We start from the raw sequence: 6,000 nt of genomic DNA, 5'->3' as shown, positions 1-6,000 counted from the left end.
AAGACCCATTTTGGAAAAGACCTTTAAGACCATCAAGTCCAACCCTTAACCCAGCACTGCCATGGCCACCCCTTAATCACATCCCCAGGTGCCATATCTCCATGTCTTTGAAATCCCTCCAGGGATGGGGACTCACCACAGCCCTGGGCAGCCCATTCCAGTGCTTCACAACCCTTCTGGTGAATAGGGTGCTCCTATTATCCAATCTAAACATCCCCCAGCACAGCTTGAGGCCATTTGCCCAGGTTGGACACAGGGGCTTTGAGCAACCTGCTCTAGTGGAAGGTGTCCCTGCCCATGGTGGGGTGGGGGGGGGAATCTGATGAGCATTAAAGTCCCTTCAACCCAAACCAGTCTGGGATGCTGTGATTTCCTCTTATGCTGTCGTTGGTTGCTTGGGAGGTCCCTCACTAAGGGATGCGAGGGGGAGTTTTGGAGTGCCATGTGTAGACTCCGGATGCTCTGCAGGACAGAGGGGTCCACCTCTGGTCAGGAGAGGTTACCAAGGTCCACGGTGACCTGCTCACAGGGCTGGCTTGCACAGGGGTCTCTCCGGATGCTGCCATGAAGGTAGTGAAGTGCAACAGTGGTATGAGGTATCCTTCAGCTGGGCGTCAAAGGGGTCTTACCCGGGGGGATGCTGGGGGCACCGAGGTTTAGCTGTGGCATCTCTAGCTGGAAAGAGAGTATCTGGGGGTTGCCTGTCCCCAGGGCATCTCCAGTGGGGCCCGTCCATGCACGGGACTGTCCCCAGTGGGGATCCAGACAGGGGTGGATGTCACTCTGTGGTACTCAGAGGGTCTCTGGTGGGTGCTGGGGGTCACAGTGGGGGTCTGCCCTGTGCCCAGAAGGTCACAAGTGGGCACTGGGGGATCCATCCTCAGGCTGGGGATCATGGGGGGGGGGGGGGTGTCTGCCCATACCCAGTGTGTCCCGCGTGGGCACAGGCGGGTCCTCCCCAGCCGTGTGGAACACGGTGAGGGGCTGAGGGGCTGCCCGTGCCCGGAGTGTGGGGCAAGCACCGGGGTCCATCCCTGCGTGAGGACCAGACCCGAATGGCGGGGGGTCGTGAGGACCGAGCCGAGCCGAGCCGGGCGAGCAGAGCCGAGCAGAACCGAGCAGAGCCGGGTAGTACCGAGCACAGCCGAGCCGAGCACAGCCGAACTGGCCCGAGCCGAGTAGAGCCGGGCCGAGTAGACCCGAGCCGGGCCGAGTAGATCCGAACCGAACCGAGCCGAGCCGAGCGCAGCCCATCTCGGCTGCCACCCGAGCGAGGCGGCGGGGCCGTCCCGAGCGGCAGGGGGCGGCGCGGTGCCGCTCCCGCCTTCCCTGCGCGTCGGAAACATGGCGGCGGCGAGGGACTGAGCAGCGGCCGCGCAGGTGAGGGGGAGCGGGGGGCGCGGTGCGGCCCGGCCCGGTGAGGCGCTGCCGGAGGCCGGGCGGGGAGGTCGGACGCTCGTGCTCCGCGCTGGTCAGCGCGACAGGCCCCGGCCCGGCATGGATCCCTCCTGTCAGCGCGGCCCGGCCGCCGCCTTACCCGCGGGGCCCGGCTGCGGCCTGTCACTGCCGGCACCTGTTGGTGCCCCTCAGGGACCCCCCTCCGGAGCCTCCCCGGTCTCGCACGGCTGCCCGCAGCCGCCTCTCTCCGGCCGAGCTGTAGCGCCCGGTGAGGCACCTCCGAGGGGCTTTGTTGTTCTTCCAGGTGTCCCCGGGCAGGGCTCTGCCAGCGCGGGGGGGGGGGGACGCCCGGGGCCGAGCTCCTGTGGCGGCAGCACCGGGCCGCGGTTACCCCGTTCCCCCGAGGGCCTGCGGGTGGTTTGTGCGGAGCGCAGCCTGCCCTGCTCCCCCCTGCGCTGGGCGTTATCTGCCGGACGCTTCTTGCGTGGAAAGGGAAGCGAGACCGAGGTGCTGGAGGATTTCTCGGAGGTGCCCTCTCTCCCCGCCTGCGGGTAGTGCCCGGGGGAGGCTTTTGGCCCTCCAGGACATCAGTGGAAGCCTCCTGTAACCCCGGTGCGCTGGGGAAGTGGGCAGCGATGCTCTGAGCGGGACCCGCCGCGAGGACCCCGACACTGAAAGGCGTCCAGGGTGATCCCAGGGATGGGATGGAGAAATCCCGTAACCACCATCCGCAGGGAACCGTCTGTGCTTCCTTCTCAGCCCCATCGAGTTGAACGCTGGAGATGAGCTGGGAGTAAGACAAGATCTGAGCGTTTTTGCACAGTGAGGTATTTAAGAACACGGCGTCAGGCTGGCTCCTGCCGCACGTTTGGCTCTTTGAAGCTCCTGTGTGACACCGTGGCACCAGTTTGGAGCCTTGACAATTAGAGAATGAGAACAGGCGGCCTAAGTTTGGGATGCGCCGAGCAGCTTGGCTCTTTTTGGCCTCACATGCTTTCTAAGCTCAGCAGCTGGATCCTAACCTAATCGTTTCCATGGGTAAAGGCAGGATGTGGAGACCCAGCTCCGGGGTACCCAGCTTTGATTTTTGGCTCCCTTTCTGTTTACTGTTGTTGTTGATAGCAAGCACTGTGCACTGAGTGGCTGAGAACAGCCATGTGGTAGCTCCTCCTCGGCAGCCAGTAATAGTGGGGAAAACACTCTCCCACCTCTGTTCAATTGCCTGAGCGAGTTGTACAGAGCTGCTGCGGCTGCCTCTCCTCTTCCTCCCCTTCCTTCTCCCCTCTCTCCTCTCTTCCTTCCTCTTTCTCTCAGCCTTCCTCTTCTTTTACCCTCACACCTCAGCTGGCCCGAGCCGTGATGTCCCCATGCACTTGCTGGAAATCTTTGGACTATGGGATGCTGGTTTCATACCTCCCTTGTGCTTCACAGCGAGCTCAGTGCTAAACCTGTGCTCAGGACAAGCTGCCGGGGGCTGCAGGTTGGGGAGTTCAGGACGTGCCCAGCAGATGGTATGAAAATGCAGAAATAGGGGAATCCTTTACGATGGTGTGAGGAAATACAGATGTTCCTGTGCTATTTAAAGTATTTGTTGTATGAAAGGTTAAAGTGTGCTTTGAGATACACTGACCCTCATCTTCCTTTTTTGGTGTTTACATCTTAGGAAATGCTAAAGCTGCATCTTTATGGTCTGCTTTTTAGTCTAATAGTCGGTATTAAATCAGGTGGTTAGTTAATGAAAAGAAAGCAAATGTAGGGTTTGGAAAAAGAGCATGAGTGTCATCCCCTGCACATTATGAGCTGTGCCCCCTGGCTTTCCTGTGTCTCAGATTTTAATGTTTGAGTCGCTTCTCTGGAAACTTGGTGACTTTTGCAGCATAGTTTGGTGTCTTTAAATGAAAGATGCTGTTGGGGTATAAAGTGGTCATGTTCTTCATCAAACAGCTGTGTTTCAGACTGGATGTGAGTAGTATGGGGGTTGTGTCCTTGCTGTGTATCTAATTTAAAGGCATCTCTGGCACTTTGTTTCATAGCCTTGGACATTGTCTGGTGAGGAGCCCCAGAGCCAGCCCAGGATAAGGTCAGGTCCACATCTGAACCCTTCCTGAGTAAAGCTGCTTCTTTTAAGGCCCTTCCTGCTGGCAATTTCACATCCTGTATGTGAAGTTGCACACATGATGCACGCTGACACTTGGGCCTCCTTGCCAAGAGAGAGAGTTTATGGGGTTTAATTGAAACCTTTGTCTTGAGCTTCAGGCCTGTTCCTTCCTCTCTGATCTCCAGGGCACATGGAGGACATTCTGCTCCTGACATCTCTGTAGTTCATTTGAAGTCTTTTTCTTCCTCTTCCTAAGCAGAACAAGCTCTGTTTCTCTGCTCTTTTCACATGGGTTTGATCTCTGCCCCTCTCTGGGCTCTCCTTAAGGCACTGTGGTCAGGCTGAGCTTGGCAGGACCGTGTTAATGGGGTAATCGTATAAGTGGGCCCAAAGGACCCTGTTTTGGGTACATGTAAGCACTGTTATGTGAAAGAATGATCAGATGTTTGCATGTTAAACTGTGCATTTGTGGCAAAGGACTTGGCGTGCTCAGTGAGCTCCAATGTGTACAACCTGGAGTAGCGTGCTAGCAGTGTGGGCTCAGAGCTGGTGTAAGTTAAAGCTTGGCATGTTTGAGTCTCTTAAAGCCATAATGTTTGTATCTCACCCCCTGCCTTTGTTCCGTTTCTTTTCCTTGGCTGTAACTGAATGCAGTTTGTGATGAGACAAACAGATCTCTAGTAGCTCCCTCGACCATTTGTGTTTGCAAAGTTTCCTAACAGGGTGGCCTGCAGGAGTAAAGCAAGAGGCACTAAGGGCAGAGTAGCAGCTCTGGCTGCCAGCTGCTCTTGCAGGGTGGTTAATTTCCTGTAATACTACTATTTTGTATAGCTCAGTAACATGCCCAGGTAAAAAATCATCCCTACAATTAAACTCTGTGTAACAGAACGGTAACTCTGACCCCCTCTTCCAACCCAGCATTACACCCTGGTGTAGCATGTGCCCTCCAAGCTGCAGGACATGAGCAACACTGAAGAGAAGCTGCGTGTAGATCTCAGAACGGCTTCCAGCATCTGAAGGGTGCTGAAGAGGAACTCTTCATCAGGGACTGTAGTGGTAGGACAAGGGCTGATGGGTTCAAACTGAAACAGGGGAAGTTCAGGTTAGATATAAGGAACCTCTTCCCTGTGAGGGTGCTGAGGCGCTGGCCCAGGGTGCCCAGAGAAGCTGTGGCTGCCCCGTCCCTGGCAGTGTTCAAGGCCAGGTTGGACAGCCCTTTGGGTGACACGGTCTAGTGTGAGGCATCCCTGCCCATGGCAGCGGTTGGAACTGGATGAGCTTTCAGGTCCTTTCCAACCCAAACCAGGCTGGGATTCCACGATTTGCAGGATGCCAAGGTCTAGTCATATTTTTAATATATTTGTAAACAACTTTCTTACCAAGCTGAACAGTGGAGACTTACAAAAAGCTTGCTCAGTGTTTAAAGTGATAATGAGAGTCTGAAAGGAGTGGGAAGCACATGGGATCTGCTGTGTGTATCACCAGGTCTCACTGGGCTTGGAGCAAACAGGTCTTGTCCACATCGGTGTCCAACCAGTATGTGGTGGGGGGCACCTGAGCACTGGGGGTCACCAGCACCTCTTGTTGTGAAGCTTTGCTCCTTGCTGCCTGTCCTGCAGAGCCAGCTCTGTTAGCTCAGCTGTGAGCTCTCACCAAGCCGAAGGAGAGGTCAGGACCAGGGACATGGCTGCAGCCTGGCTGGTGCTGGAAGCTTTCATTCCCAGAGATTTCCATCTGCATTAAATGCCCTTTAAACCCCAGAATAATGCTCAGCTCTTCTGCAGAGGTTTCTGACAGCCGTCCCCCCAGCAGATGTGGATGCTGTGATGTACAGTGGTGCAATCAGCAAGGTTTGCTGAGACACCTACCAAACATTTCTGCTGCTGGAGCAGGGGTTTCAGCAGAGTTGGTGCCTGTGCATGGCCTCGTGGCTTTATGCATACTCATCCTGAGTGAAAATCAAGAATTTGCCTGTGAACTGAAGGAAGAGATTCACTTTTTTGGCTGCTTCTGCTGTTTGTGTGGCAGCTTGGTCCCACAGGCCAGGTGGATGGAGGGGTGTCATAAGCTGCTGTCTACCAGCACACCTCTTGCTGAGATCTATGTAAGTCACTCTTGCAGCTCCACTGGTCACTGGAGATAAGGAAATGAGCAGAAATGTTGTTATGGCCATTAACCAGTATGATATAGAAGTGACTTGAGAGTTCAGCGCTGTTTGTTTCCCCCTCTCATCCCTCTCCATTCCTTGCTCACAGGTTTTTTGGTACGTGTTGTAAATCAGATGGTAGCAGCAGCTCAGATCCTGCCTCCTTTGGAGGTGCCTCTTCCCAGCTGACATGCTCTGAGTAACTCTTAGGTTTTCCAGGCTGACACAGTGTGAACACTCCAGAAGCCTCCCTGTGGCTCCGGTTTGTTTTTAACAGCGGAAACCGTAGTAGATGCCAGTGGAAATTTGTGAAGTTCCTTCTTTGCCCGTGGAGAAACATGAGATTCCTCCCTCTCCC

General features: G+C 55.4%; 1 protein-coding gene across 5 annotated transcripts in view; it reads left to right on the top strand.

The window, feature by feature from the left end:
• The first annotated feature begins 1,265 nt into the window (after positions 1-1,265).
• SCMH1 (Scm polycomb group protein homolog 1) overlaps positions 1,266-6,000 on the top strand; it is a 59,497-nt gene continuing 54,762 nt past the window's right edge. For all 5 annotated transcript variants that reach the window (XM_061480320.1, XM_061480319.1, XM_061480317.1 and 2 more), the window contains exon 1: positions 1,266-1,380. The gene's annotated coding sequence lies outside the window, so the exon portion shown is untranslated. The remainder of the gene's footprint in view (positions 1,381-6,000) is intronic.

The sequence above is a fragment of the Pezoporus flaviventris genome, unplaced genomic scaffold, assembly GCF_033815535.1.
Source record: "Pezoporus flaviventris isolate CSIRO_AGI_PZ_B2104156 unplaced genomic scaffold, CSIRO_AGI_Pfla_v1 ptg000176l, whole genome shotgun sequence".
Classification (NCBI taxonomy): domain Eukaryota; kingdom Metazoa; phylum Chordata; class Aves; order Psittaciformes; family Psittacidae; genus Pezoporus; species Pezoporus flaviventris.
This window is presented reverse-complemented; position numbering and strand designations above follow the sequence as displayed.